Source organism: Bactrocera dorsalis, chromosome 3 (assembly GCF_023373825.1).
Source record: "Bactrocera dorsalis isolate Fly_Bdor chromosome 3, ASM2337382v1, whole genome shotgun sequence".
Taxonomy (NCBI): Eukaryota; Metazoa; Arthropoda; class Insecta; order Diptera; family Tephritidae; genus Bactrocera; species Bactrocera dorsalis.
In genome coordinates, this window is record NC_064305.1 from 37,501,464 (window position 1) to 37,517,170 (window position 15,707).

Below are 15,707 nucleotides of genomic sequence, written 5' to 3' on the forward strand. Positions count from 1 at the left end.
TCCTTCCTGCTGCTTTGCTGTTGCGCGAAAAATACATGCATATGTACAAGGTGTGTTCCAAAGTAAACACGACTTTTTGAATACAGCGCCCCGTGGTGGTGCCATCTCTACGGCGACTGATGCGGTAGAATCTGTATATCTTTATCGATTGTCCAGTGAAGATTTTATGACATTTCATTGATTGGAAGTGAAGTTATTGCGTTTTAAGTGTCAGTATGTTTGTGTTATCTGTGCGAAAATTAAATTAAATTTTGTTTTAAAATTGGTAAAACTTTTACCGAAACATTTTAATTGATGAAACAAGTTAATGGCGATGATTGCTTATCCTGTAGCAGAGTCCACGAGTGGTATCACCGTTTTCAAAGTAGTAGTGAGGACATAAATGACGATCAACATGTGGGCCAAATCAAAATCCGTTATCACCGGAAATTCCATCAAAACTGTGCGCGAGTTTATCAAAAATCAGCCGAAATCACCATTGAAATATATGGAAATAGAATTGAACATCTCCAAAACATCGATTTATCGCATTTCGTCCGAACATTTGGGCTTATGAATGGTGTGTGCACGGTTTGTTCCGTACAAATTGACTGACGACCAAAAATTGCTCAGAATCATTCAAAAGGCTTGCGCCGGCATACTGGCGGCCGTACCGGCCAACGAGCTCAAACATTCGTTTGACATGCTTTTGGACCGTGCCAAAAGCTGTATTGAAGCAGAGGAGACTATTTTGAATAAAATAAATTGATTTGGCAAAAAAACCATTTGTTATGCTTTGTTTTTCTTAAGTCCTGTTTACTTTGGAACGAACCTTGTAGGTCTGTTGTAAAGAAATTGAAACTATTTACTTTGTGCAAGCTGCGGATTTATTTAATTTCAGTTTCACTTTTTTCTTTGGTTTGGTATTTGGCACGCTAAATAGTTGCACACAAATTCAATTACTTTTAAGTGGCGTTATTCAATGGTTTGAAGGTATAGAGGAGTGTAGTGGCTCAGGAAAAGTGAGCACTATGATTTAAAAAAAGTAATTCAAAAATTGTTAAAAGTACGAAATATCAAAACAAAAATGAACAAAAATGTTCCTTAATTAAACAAAATTTCTTTTCCCAAAATGTCTGACAGCACTATGTGTTTTTCGTGTAATGTAGAAAATATTATGATTAGATTTTTCGAAATGTTTTTTGTTAATAAAGGATTCAAATTCCAGCCTCGACTGTTTGTAATTGTCGTGGCGACATAAGGGAAACGGCGTAAATATCAAAGCATTCATAATGAGGACAATGTTTTGATTCCATTTGATCCCATTCCTCTTTTCATCAGTTCGTATTTTTTTAAATTCACTTAAACTTCTTTCTTCATCTTTAAAAACTTAAGAAACAAGGCAGAGGCAGAATAAATCGCAAGAAAAGAATAGACCTTTCAGTCGCATCCCACTAATTTTTGAATTAATTTATTTCCAAAACGGGAAGGAATTCATTGAATTTACTAAAGCTTTTTGGGTTCTTCTATAATTCTTTAATCAAAAAATCGTTATGCAATTGCAACTTTTCATATACTTTTATTATTTTATGATAGCATCTTTTATTGAAAATGCTGAATATCCTAAATATCCCGGCCTTACTAAATTGTTGGAAAGCGATTTCCAGACCTAGCAGGTCACGAGGAATCGAAGGAACGCTTCCTTCACCTTAAGAACTTTATGGTCAGCAAACACCGTCTTTTAAGTTTCGCCCATTGTCCATACACTACCACAATGCTCTGTAGATAGAAGATAAATCATATGTCGGAATTTTTATCAAAGTTTTTACTAATTACTTTCAAAGGCAATGATCGTGTTTAGCAATCTCTTCAGCACACTTAATTCAAGACAATTTTCAATAAGAAAATTAATACATTTTTGTTTTGTTTTTAAATATAAAGAGAATAATAATAAAAGGAGGTCTCTTTCTCAGCTGCACGTTTATGCAATTTGTGCGACAATCAGCGTTCTAGCTTCACGATATAGAACATAAGGTTCGAATTTAAATTTATTTGCATTTTTTTTCGCTCTTCAATTTTAGGCACACATCGCAGATAGAACTTTAGATGGCGACAGTATCAATAAGACACAACGAGCTCAATGGCTCGCCATGACTGTTGCTGCGCGGTGATCGTAAGCGGTGGGAGTTCGATGGAAATGCCGGAAGTTTTAAAAGTATTTTTGTACTTTTGTGCATGAAATCTGAATTGCCAGCATTGAATATAAGAAGCTTACGGGATAAGGTATGTAGAAAAGCATACCGCATAGACGAATGAAGATTTGCAAAGATGAAAAGTAGGACAATAGAAAGATATAGTAAGGTATAAAAGGCGGGTGATATTTGCCCTGCCGCAGACATGACAGTTAAAAAATTGTACGCGCACATGCAAACACACATACTATAACAAATACACGTACATAAAAAAGTTGGAATACATGCAATTTAAATGCATATCTTTCGTTATGTATGTATATGATACGAAAATATGAATGCAGCCAACCTGCAAGAGAGCGACAGCTTTAACTGCAGCGCAACCGCTAAATAATAGCGGATCCAAACAGTTTTTTTCAGAAAAATTGGGGAAGCGGCAAGGCAGAAAAATAGACTTGCTCCGAAATAATGGTTGGTATTAGTGAAGCTGTATTCTTTGAGTTCTTTCGTATCAGAGTATGCTTCTAAAGGGTGATTTTTTAAGAGCTTGATAACTTTTTTTAAAAAAAAAAAACGCATAAAATTTGCAAAATCTCATCGGTTCTTTATTTGAAACGTTAGATTGGTTCATGACATTTACTTTTTGAAGATAATTTCATTTAAATGTTGACCGCGGCTGCGTCTTAGGTGGTCCATTCGGAAAGTCCAATTTTGGGCAACTTTTTCGAGCATTTCGGCCGGAATAGCCCGAATTTCTTCGGAAATGTTGTCTTCCAAAGCTGGAATAGTTGCTGGCTTATTTCTGTAGACTTTAGACTTGACGTAGCCCCACAAAAAATAGTCTAAAGGCGTTAAATCGCATGATCTTGGTGGCCAACTTACGGGTCCATTTCTTGAGATGAATTGTTGTCCGAAGTTTTCCCTCAAAATGGCCATAGAATCGCGAGCTGTGTGGCATGTAGCGCCATCTTGTTGAAACCACATGTCAACCAAGTTCAGTTCTTCCATTTTTGGCAACAAAAAGTTTGTTAGCATCGAACGATAGCGATCGCCATTCACCGTAACGTTGCGTCCAACAGCATCTTTGAAAAAATACGGTCCAATGATTCCACCAGCGTACAAACCACACCAAACAGTGCATTTTTCGGGATGCATGGGCAGTTCTTGAACGGCTTCTGGTTGCTCTTCACCCCAAATGCGGCAATTTTGCTTATTTACGTAGCCATTCAACCAGAAATGAGCCTCATCGCTGAACAAAATTTGTCGATAAACACATTTCGAACCGAACACTGATTTTGGTAATAAAATTCAATGATTTGCAAGCGTTGCTCGTTAGTAAGTCTATTCATGATGAAATGTCAAAGCATACTGAGCATCTTTCTCTTTGACACCATGTCTGAAATCCCACGTGATCTGTCAAATACTAATGCATGAAAATCCTAACCTCAAAAAAAACCCGTTACTTCTGTTAGCTATGCCCAATTCCTCTGCTAATTTGCGAAATAGTCACGGAGTTAGTTGGAAATATTTGCTTTGACATTTGCGTGCGCCATAGCGGATGAGCAGCATTGAAATGCAGGACTCAGACTATGCAGGTATGCATAATCTGAGAAGGCTTGCACCGATAACTATAAGGCGAGCTGTAATAGATCAGACTTTAGCATCTACAAAATTGTATTATTGAAGGTATAGGAAAACTACTAGAAAACTAATATTTTGAGCGTTTCTAATATAAATCCAATCGTAATAACTCTTTAAACATTATGCATAATAATTTCCGTACAGTAACGAGTAATTTATGGTTAATTATCAACTTCTTTGACTTCAAATTGATTTATTTATGGTATTATAACCAGGGCATTGCATATATGTAATGCAAGCACTCCGTATTCTTCAAATTAAAAGAAATATATAATTGTGATATCTATGCAACTAAAACAATTTAGCATCTACATATTTAGGTACTTAAGTCTAGAAAGTGTTTTTAAGACGTTTGGTTTGCAATTGGCTACTACTTTTGCGCACTTGCTACTTCTTAGCTCGGCCAATTCATAGTAATTATGCGTACTGTGTAATAATGTTTTAAATTATGTATTTTATTAATTCGGAACGCAGTTTTTATCTATAGTTGCAATTCAGATAACTTATTTCTTTTGATAATAGTTGTATCAAAAATGAATTAAATCGGGTTATTTCGGACTCCCATATATCTAATATAAAGATTTCGAAATTTCAGTTAACTTTATACCACATATGTCGGAAAATATAAATATGGAACTTACCTTAATGATATTGAAAAGGCGCATTTTTCTAATATCAGTGTATCTTTGTGCCTAAAATGGTTAAAATCGGTCAAAAACTTGCTTTAGTTAAATATAACTGGTACATATTCAGAATTTTTAAATATCAGGCTTTTCTTTATATATGTATGCAAATTTTAAAATTTATAGATCTATATCGTCGCTTCATAATAAATATACCTGGGCAATATAAACTCAATCTAAGATAAATTTAATATATTCCACATATGAGAAACACGTTGTTAAAAGGATGGGTAATCTCAATTTCATTCTGAATTAATGATAATTGTTATATGTAGTTTATGGGATTTATGGTTCAAAAATGCAGATTTTCGGCATTAAACTATAGTATATTTAATATTATACTTTCATTCATATATAATATTGTGACCTGATTTTATCCAATTTTAGTGTTGTAGGATGTTTAAAAATCTGTATTTTTAACATATGGACACTAGAGGTTTATTCTAATTCTAATTTCATCCATTTTAGTTAAGTCAGATTAGTCAATTTTCAAAGTCACATCCTCAACCACGGCGTGCGCTGAAGAGCACCTACTTCTACTGGGCACAATGCCGCTTACTGGCTGCTACTGCTGCCAAATCGGCTATCGGTTACCTACATACGTATTCTAATTCCTTCGTGTCACATCAGTCGCATGTCTGCTTGCCGTTTCTTCCTTCCAGCGCTTTGTTGTTGTCTGAATGGTATTTCTAACTTCGTTTCCCCGCATTTCTTTTGAATTTCTTCGCCTTCGCCCCCCTATCGTCAGACAATCGCCAGCGGCGTAGTTGACGCTGACAGTGTCATGAATGGCAGTGCTGTTGTTATGGCTATTGTTGTTCAGTTTGTCGCTGCCAGTATTCTTTATTTGCCACTATGCTTCTATACAACAGCAGATTCTAGTATGCTGGTAACACTTCTTTTGTCTTGTTGTTGCTGGGGCAGGCTGGCGGCTTTTGCCCACATTCAATATTCCTCTTGTGGCTATGCTTCTACACTGTGGATGGCTTGTCTCTGCCTTCGTCTGTTATTGTACTCCTCAAATTTGTTGTCCTCCATTACATTTCTAGCTTTACACATTTGCTTTTTGTTATCATTAATACTATTCAAACTTGTTGCTATTTTGTCGTATGTATGGTGGTTGTTGTAAACGTTATTGCTTGTCCTTTTTTCACATCGTTCCATTTTGTTGTGTCTTCTTGGGAGTGTGTCTGTGTGCTTTGTGTTGTGTGGCTTCTCATCACAGTATTATAAGTATACGTTTAATAGCATCATTGCTGGCATACTTTACTTAGCCTCTATCTATTTATTGTGTTGGGCATTAATCTTTTTATGTTACATTACTCATAATCAATAGCAAATAAATAAAAGTCTGCATTCTCACCCGCGTGACGCTTACATATTCCACCATTATATAATGTGAGTGTACATATTTACTACGAACAGGAAATAAAAAATAAAACTGTCGACATAACCTTGATTCGATAAGTATAGCTCCAGGAAACATAGCCACGAATAATTCTTTTCATGACATGCTGGCAGTCAGAAAGCATTGTTTCACAGGCGTAAACGGGAGGTTGTTTTTCGAAAAAGTTGAATCACTTGGTAACCAGTTGTGCTTTCACTTTTCTTAGACCCAAATCACCCTTCAAAAAGGTTTTAACTGATCTTTCCGACATTACAACGATGCCAGTAAGAGCTGTGACGATTAAACGTTGATTCTCAAGCACCAGTTCCTTTATTTTATTGACGTGTTAATTACTGATGTTAATGGTCGTCCTGGACGTGGTTCATCGTCAACGCATTCTCGATCCTTTTTGAATAATTTTTACCAATCAAAAACACTCGCTTCCGACAAACAATTATCACCGAAACCCTTTTCCGACATCCTGTACGTTTCGTCACTAGACACTTTATTCCGCAATTATTTCGACAAAAGAGTTTTCCTTTTTTAAAACAGAAATTCTTACTATTGTTTGCGCATAGCTGCGGTATTTCGTTGACCAATTTCACCCATCTTATGCATCAAATAGTATATTCAATATTATAGACCCCTTTAATTTTGTTAAGATATCTAAGAAATTTTTGTTTTTGTTTTAATATGTTTTATTTGCAATCTATTTTAAAAATAATAAGCAAATGAGATAACAAAATCATAATCTGACTTATATTATTGATATCCAGTGATACCAATAATAATATACAACAATCATATCAAATGTTCTTATTTCTATTACTTACATTAACAAACTTAATACTAATAATTAATACTGTAATAATATATATTATTAAATAGTTAGTACATAATTCCTAAATGGGAGATCTAGAATATGTTGTCTCTTGAGTCTAGTAATTTCATTGCTGTCATCTAATGATATGATTGCCAAAGGATTGTCATGATAACTGATTCTGTGTAAATATGCTGTACTAAATCTTTTAATCTCAGCTTTAACAAATTGCATATTAAGATCTGTATGGATGGCTTTATCTGTTATAAACCAAGGGGCATTTGTAATTAGTCTTAGGGTTTTTTACTTAAATCTTTGTAAAATTTCAATATTTTACATACAAGCAGTGCCCCAAAGCTGCACACCGTAGGTCCAGATAATATAATAGCAATTTATTTTCAAGATGTAACGGCGATTTATATCCGAGTAGCCAATAGAGTTGTTTGGTTTTTATTTTTAATTGCTTATTTTTAGCATGTATGTGCTGTTTCTATGTTAACCGTTTATCCAAGTGCATGCCGAGGTATTTAGCACTATCACTTTTAGGTATAGCATTGCCATTTAGAAGCAAGGAAGGGCTATCACTTCGCTTTAATGTAAACAAGTAAGGAAGGGCTAAGTTCGGGTGTCACCGAACATTTTATACTCTCGCACGATAAAGTGATAATCGAGATTTCATTATCCGTCATTTACATATTTTTTTATTTTGCTGTAAAATTAATTAGAATTAAATTCTGAGAGATTTACCGATATTTTCGGTGAAAAATTAGGTTAGGTTAGGTTGGGCACTGAGTTCTTCGTGTTCGATATCAGGGACCTTGAAAAGTTATAGTCCGATCACAACAATTTTTCCACAAGGGATACCTCAGCTCACATACCGTATTTGAGTAAAGTTTTATTCCGCTATGATCATTGGTTTCTAATGTATATATTTTACAGAGAAGGCATCAGATGGAATTCAAAATAGCGTTATATTGGAAGAAGGCGTGGTTGAGAACCGATTTCGCCCATATTTAGTATATGTCATCAGGGTGTTAAAAAAATATTATATACCGAATTTCATTGAAATCGGTCGAGTAGTTCCTGAGTTATGGTTTTTGGTCCATAAGTGGGCGACGCCACGCCCATTTTTAATTTAAAAAAAAGCCTGGGTGCAGCTTCCTTCTGCCATTTTTTTCGTAAAATGTTGTGTTTCTGACGTTTTTTGTTAGTCGGTTAACGCACTTTTAGTGATTTTCAACATAACCTTTGTATGGGAGGTGGGCGTGGTTATTATCCGATTTCTTCCATTTTTGAACTGTATATGTAAATGCCTGAAGGAAACGGCTCTATAGAGTTTGGTTGACATAGCTATAGTAGTTTCCGAGATATGTACAAAAAACTTAGTAGGGGGCGGGGCCACGCCCACTTTTCCAAAAAAATTACGTCCAAATATGCCCCTCCCTAATGCGATCCTTTGTGCCAAATTTCACTTTAATATCTTTATTTATGGCTTAGTTATGACACTTTATAGGTTTTCGGTTTCCGCCATTTTGTGGGCGTGGCAGTGGACCGATTTTGCCCATCTTCGAACTTGATCTTCTTATGGAGCCAAAAAAGACGTGTACCAAGTTTCATCATGATATCTCAATTTTTACTCAAGTTACAGCTTGCACAGACGGACGGACAGACGGACGGACGGACAGACAGACATCCGGATTTCACCTCTACTCGTCACCCTGATCACTTTGGTATATATCACCCTATATCTGACTCTTTTAGTTTTAGGACTTACAAACAACCGTTATGTGAACAAAACTATAATACTCTCTTTAGCAACTTTGTTGCGAGAGTATAATAAAACATGCATTGATTTATTCACGTTTACTTTCATTCTCCAGCAATCTAACCAAGATTGTATCTTATTCAATTCTTCTTGCACGAAATTAGTTGCTTCAATACGAGACAAAAAAAACCGATATATTCATTGGAGCTTTATTTGTATATTGGAAGCAGAAAATATCAGATGGAATTTATAATTTTGTTATGGAAGTGCATGTGCTCCTACTCCGCTAATTTTCACACCGTAATATAGGAATGATGGGTTGATATCATCTACCGTCGTCGTAGTCGTTATCCTGGTGATACAAATAATTATTACGAGAGCATCATAAAATTTTCGCTGCATTATAAATTTGTATTATAATAGTGCGGCTGAAACAACCAGTATACATGTAAAATATACTTATGGTTTTATTCCTCTTGTATGATTAACCGAGGTTTTATTCTTCTTATTATATTGTGTTAGTATTCTCCGGCAAATTACATTGGTATACAAAAAGCCACTCGTTTTTTGTGACATGAACAGAACAAAGTGTTTATTGTGTAAATATTGCCACAAATGCAGAAAGTATTACAGCTACAGATCCTTCTGTCATCCATAGTTTTTTTGCTATGGGGTTTTTTGTTTAAAAAAGAACAGCGATAGTTATATTATAGTGTAAGATCCCACCACCATAGTACGACCATCACCCATTGTATTACGGGATGAAAATAATTTTTATGTACAACTTTTAACATTAAAATAATAATTTCGAAGAGGTTGACTGGAAATTGTGGTGCTAAGCGTATTTAATTAATAATTAAAAAAAGATTTTTTTAAAACATTACACGCGCTCTCTTACGCAATAAACTGTAGACTAATCGAAAGTATATAGCCTATATGTAGAATATGCAAACACTGGGTTGTCTTCTTTTTCCCGGTGCAATTATCAGGTAGGCAGATATACACAGGTAAGCTGATAATAGTGATTTGCAACTATCCACTTACGCGATAAAACTTATATCAAAATAAAGACAATTTTTTGCAATTATAATGATATACGGTTGGCTGCGAAAAAGCAGCATTGCAGCTGTGCGTCGCTCCTACGTCGAAAGAAAGAGAATGCGCTTGCTTCTTGTTTATGAAATTGAGAAATATGGCGATAGGCTATGGTAAGTGCTGAGCATTACTTCGAAGCAATTGTTGCATTATTAGTCGCTATTTTCATATTAGAAAAAACGTGCTGCACCGCTTAGGCGATTATAGCCGAGATAAAAACAGCGCGCCAGTCGTTTCTTTTTTTCACTCCGTGGCGCCAATTAAATATTCCAAGCAAAGCCAGGTCCTTTTCCACTTGGTCCTTCCAACGGAGTGGAGGCCTTCCTCTTCCTCTGCTTCACCCGGCGGGTATTGCGTCGAATAGTTTCAGAGCTGGAGTGTTTTCGTTCATTCGGATAACATGACCTAGCCAGCGTAGCCACTGTTTTTTAATTCGCTGAACTTCGCAAAACTTTTCTATCGAAAATTCGCAACGTCAAGTTGTTGTCATCGTCCTAGCCTCTGGACCATATAGCAGGAATTATGAGTGACTTATGGAGTTTGGTTTTTGTCTGTCGAGAGAGGACTTTGCTTCTAAATTGCCTACTCAGTCCGAAGTAACACGTGTTGGCAAGAGTTATCCTGCTTGGATTTCCAGGCTGACATTGTTGGTGGTGCTTACACTGGTTCCAAGATACAAGAAGTTATCTACGACTTCAAAGTTATGACTGTCAACAGTGATGGAGAGCCAAGTCGCGAGTGCAACGACTGTTTGTTTGACGACAGGAGATATTTCGTCTTACCCTCGTTCACTGCCAGACCAATTTTCTTTGCTTCTTTGTCCAGTCTGGAAAAAGCAGAACTAACGGCACGGTTGCTAAGGCCAATGATATCAATATCATCGGCGTACGCCAGGAGCTTTACATTCTTTTAAAAGATGTTACCCGCTCTATTTAGTTCTGCAGCTCCAATTATTTTCTCCAGCAGCAGATTGAAGAAGTCGCACGATAGGGAGTCGCCTTGTCTGAGACCTCGTTTGGTATCGAACGACTCGGAGAGGTCTTCCCGATCTTGATGGAGCTTTTCGTGTTGCTCAACGTCAGCTTACACAGCCGTATTAGTTTTGCGGAGATACCAAATTCAGACATCGCGGCATAAAGGCAGCTCCTTTTCGTGCTGTCGAAAGCAGCTTTGGTGGTGCGTGTCGATTCGCCTTTCACGGGTTTTTTCCAAAAGTTCGCGCGGTGAATATCTGGTCGGTTTGCCAGGTCTAAAGCCATACTGATAAGGTCAAATCAGTTTATTGACTGTGGGCTTTAATCTTTCACGCAATACGGCGCAGATTGGAGGGTCTACCTTTTAGTGGGTTGAGCAGAGCACACTTAAATTCCAATCGTTGGGCATGCTTTCATCCGACCATATTTTACAAAAAAGTTGGTACATGCTCCTTTCAGTTCTTCGCCGCCGTGTTTAAATAGTTCGGCCGGTAATCCATCGGCCCCCTCAGCTTTGTTGTTTTTCAGACGGGCATTTGCTATTCCAACTTCTTCATAGTTGGGCAATGGAACGTCTGCTCCATCGTTATCGATTGGAGAATGGGGTTCGCCTTCTCTTGACGTTCTGTGTTCACTGCCATTCGGCAAACTGGAGAAGTGTTCCCTCTATAATTTAAGTATGCTCTGGACATCGGTGACTAGATCATCTTTGGGGGTCTGCAAGAGTATGCTCCGGTCTTGAAACCTTCTGTAAGCGGCCGCATTTTTTTTGTAGAATTTTCGAGAATTACCCCTGTCGGCCAGCTTATCAAGCTCTTCATATTTCGCATTTCGGCCTCTTTCTTTTTCTGTCTGGAAATGCGTCTCGCTTCCCTCTTCAACTCTAGGTATCTATCCCATTCTGCACTTGTTGTGGTCGATCGTAACGTCGCGAAGTAGACAGTCTGTTTTCTCTCCGCTGCGACACGACACTTCTCGTGGTAGCAACTGTTCTTTTGCATTTTCCGAAAACCAATGGTTTCGGTTGCAGCTGTACGCAAACAGTTTGAAATGCCGTCTCACAGTTCGGTGATACCGAGTTGTTGACGAGTGTTTTCACAAAGCAGGACTGCAAGTCGAGTAGAAAATCATTCGGCTATCTGTTGTGATTACAGCTTCTCGACGTCGAAACGTCCTTGTGTTTGTTGACGTGCGTTTATTGCTGCACAGAGGCGGGTGCGAAATTGGCTGCAACAAGATAGTGGTCCGAGTCGATGTTAAGACCTCGGGGAGCACGCACGTCTAGAACACTGAAGACGTGTCTTCCGTCTATCACAACATGATCGATCTGCTTGGTGGTTTTTCGATCCGGAGACAGCCAGATAGCTTGATGTATTTTCTTATGCAGGAATCTACTACTACAGAAAACTATATTTCGGGGCCGGCAAAGTGGATCAGCCTCAACCCATTTGGGGATGTTTCGTCGTAGAGGTTGAATTTACCAACCGTAGCGCCAAATCGTAGTGCACAAATCGCACTTTCTTGCGCTCTTTTATATGGTCACTGTAGTATATTATACAAGAGCCTACTCGCCTCAGTTCTTGTCCCGTCCATGGCATTTCTTGAACGGCGATGATGTCAGCCTTAATTTTCGTGAGGATATCAAACAGCTGGGCAGTGGCACCTTCCCCATTAAGGGACCGGACATTCCAGATGTATGCCCTCAAATCGTAGTCTTTAATTCGTTTGCCATGGTCGTCATCAAAAGGGGGGTCACTCATCCGAGGCTTGTTGTTCCTTTTCATTGGGTGTGATTTTGAAAGCTAGGAACTAGTCTCAGAAAAGAGAAACAACGGCTGTATGGAATAGGAAAGGGCGAGGTTACAACAATGGGCAGCTTTGTAGCGGAGATCTCTGTAGAAGGTGTGACAGTGAAAGTTAAGTTTGATGTAGTAAGAGTGCAAGATATACCCTAAGCGGCAATCTTGGGAAACGATATATTTAAAGAAGTGTTTGAAAACATGGACGCCAATGACGGTTGGACCTAAATATATTCAAGGGGGCTATGAAATTGAAATCTAAGTGAGTGAGAGGGTTTCCGAGCAAGTGTGCGAAGATCAGCTTAGTCCAGGAGTGCTGGGAAAGGAGAGCACGGTATGTCCTGGCGAAGGCCTTAATGACGAGAGAGTATTTAAAGTTTTGTGTTGGATGGAGGAACAGATAGAGGATAAATTGGACAGAGTAGACTTATCACATTTAGAAGAACCTGACGCAGCGTTCGTCAAAACATTGATTAATAAATATCAGCCTAAGAAACCAATGAGTGGGCCAGTTGAAATGAAATTAATTTTGACAGACGAGAAACCGGTGTCTCGACGGCCTCGTCGGGTATCATATGAAGATCAAAAATACGTAGATGATCAAGTCGAGTTTAGAGCAGTTTTTTAAGATATGATTTTTTAAGATATGATTCCGTTATGGTGGTTGTATATATGGGCGATATAGTCATTGCTACAAAAGAGATGCGTACAGGTCGTCAACAGTTAGAGAAGGTGTTAAATAGAACAAGTGAATGGGGACTACGTTTAAATTGGGAAAAATTACAAATTTTGAAGAAACGAATTAATTTTTTTTTTGGATTCATAACACCGGTCAACACGATTTTTGGGTCTGACATCTACATGTTAAATTTGAGTTTCTCCTATGACAAAAATAAGGGGAAAATTTTTTTTCCGGTTAAAGTTTGCTTTCGTAGAAATTAGAGCAATTTTTTGATTTTTAAGCATGAAATGACTGATTTTTATATAATATTTTTTCTACAATTTCACTATAGATTATAATTAGAAAACTTTTTTTTAGATAGAAGAGTCGTTTTTATTCAAGATGTGTGATAAACAATAATATATATGTAAAATAACAAGAAATTGTAGTCTAAAAGTGAATATTTTTTGTATTTCTTTTATGCTCATATGAGTATATACTTAATATACTTATCGATGTAGATCAGCCCAAAGCAAACTTTAAGAGCTAAAAATTAATATTTAAGTGTTTTTTAATGTCTAGAATCAGAATCCAAGCATGAGAACAGAAACCCATAAAAAAATTTTGTTTTTGTTGACCGGTGTAATCGATCAGGAAAGAATTTTACCGTCAAATGAATAGGCTGTAGCGATTGAAAATTTTCCGATTCCTAGGAACATAAAAGTGTTGCAAAGTTGTATGGGGCTAACATAGTTTTAGGAAATTTATTCGTGATTACGCAAGGGTAGCAAAACCGCTGTCGGACCTATTAAGAAAGGATGAGAAGTTCAGGTTGGGAGACAACCAGTTAGTGGCCTTCGCGGAATTGAAAGCCGCATTGGTTAAAACTCCATCATTATAGCTTCACAACCACGGGGTGGAATCAGAACTACACACGTATGCATCGAAATATGGTCACGGAGCTGCAATGCTTCAAAAGGACTCGGCGGACCAGTTTTTACACCCTATATCGTTCATGAGTCGTAAGACTTCAGCAGCTGAGGAAAGGTATAGCGCATTCGAACTTGAGATACTAGCGGTAATAAAGGCTTTAAAAAAAGTGGCAGATTTATCTGAAAGATATCCGTTTTAAGATTGTGAGTGATTGCAACGCTTTTACAATGACGGTGAAAAAAATGATATGTTCCAGACGGAATAATGAGGTGGGCCATGTATCTTCAGGAGTAAAATTACGTAGTCGAGCATAGGTTCGGAACGTGGATAACGCATTAAGTCGCGTTTATTTTTTGCTGGTTGAGGACTCGTTAAAGTTTAGATTGAAGGAAGCTCAATTGCAAGACAATTAGATTAGAGCAGCAAGGAAAGTGTTAGAGAATGGACCCTATGAGAAGTTTTACATAAGAAATGAGTTAGTATATTACGATCCCATCAAGGAGTTATTAGTTGTACTTGCGGGCATGAAAGATGAGATTATAAAGTTAGCACACAAGCAAGCACATTTTGCGGCTGAGAAAAAAGAAGAGATTTTAAGTAAGAATTATTACATACCAAACCCCAAAGAAATGTGTAGAAAGTAGTCAAAGCATGTATTGAATGTGTTTAAATGAGTTAATCATCCCCCCCACTTTAACCCGAAGAACTAGCACACACTAATACTTGACGACACCACACACACAAGACAACTCACCACATTTGTACATCCATCTACTCAGCATAAAGGATGGTCTCCTGAGCAGATTCAACACGTTCGCTTGTGCACTGCGCCGCGTTAGCACTCTACGCTAATTTACTTCGCTACGATCAACACAGATCCTGTGCGCATATCAATATACGTTTCACCGATATCGGTAATTACCTTATAAACCGAAGGAGGAATCAGGCATTGGCGGAATTCCAATCGATGAATCATTCTATTATTCTGGGAACCATTTTTATATACAAGCATTTTTATTGTAACGATAATAATTTTATCATAATAAAATAAATTGTAATCTATCCGGAATAAACTGCATTTTAATTTATAAGTGGTACTTAACGCGAGTGTAAGTCCTTTATTAACAATCTAAATTGTAGTGGGTCTTCCCGCGAATTGGGCATCCAATTATTCATTTTAAACAGAATGCATTATAGCAGATGCCAAGAAGGGAAAAAAGAGAGTTTATTGGCCCCAATCGATAAGACTCAAGAACCGTTAGGAACGTACCACACAGATCACGTGGGTCCGTTGACCGAAAGAGGCAGTGGATAGATTAGTGAAATAGGCATCGATTTTTAGAAATCCGAGGTGGATTGTTATAAATAGGGGCCTATCTTTACGGCAAATGCTTTCAAAGATTATTGCAACAAGGAAGACATACAACACTTGCTGATTGCAACGGGAGTATAATTATTCCAATGCTCTCAAAAATATGTCAGAGCACTCCAACTCAGTCGTACCGACAAGTGCCAACAGTTCAACAAGTTATGAATAAAACCTATCCGCGTAGTACGGCGATGGCACCCTTCAAAATACTTACAGGTCTAAATATGCGCACTTCATACAATCCAGAATTGAATTAGGAGAATGTTAGAACATTCAACAAGAATATAACGGGAAACATTAGATACAGAATTAATGAATTAGTCGCAATTAAAAGAACGCAGGTCGGTGCTGGCATAAGATTGAAGCCGAAATGTGACTACAACGCACTACTACCACACTAAAAATATGA